Consider the following 501-nt stretch of genomic DNA (forward strand, 5'->3'; position numbering starts at 1 on the left):
TTAAATGATCCAAGAAGTATTAAAAGAAGATGGAAAGAGTATATAGAATTACTGTATCGAAAGGAATTAGCAGACACAGAGGAAGTTCATGAAACAACATATGAGCAAGAACTATGGTGATGAGGGAAGAAGTTCAAGCTATTTTGATGGAATTAGCAACAAATAAGGCCCCAGAAATAATGGTATACCAGTTGACATATTTTAACTAACAGATGCTGCCCTGAATGTACTCACCAAGTTGAGCCCAGAAATCTGGAGAACAACCACGTGGCCAACTGACTGGAAGAGATCTATATCTGTTCCAATTCCAAAGAAAGGTGACCCAACTGAGTGTGAAAACTATAGAAAAATATTATTGATTTCACATGCACACAAGCTTATGCTGAAGATTATCCAAAAGCAACTGAAATAGCACATCAACAGAGAACTGCCAGAAATTCAGGCTGGGGTTAAAAGGGGTTGTGGTACTAGGGATATTGTAGCAGATGTTAGATGGATCTT

Source organism: Elephantulus edwardii, unplaced genomic scaffold (assembly GCF_000299155.1).
Source record: "Elephantulus edwardii isolate Elephantulus edwardi_28Jun2011 unplaced genomic scaffold, EleEdw1.0 scaffold00002, whole genome shotgun sequence".
NCBI lineage: Eukaryota > Metazoa > Chordata > Mammalia > Macroscelidea > Macroscelididae > Elephantulus > Elephantulus edwardii.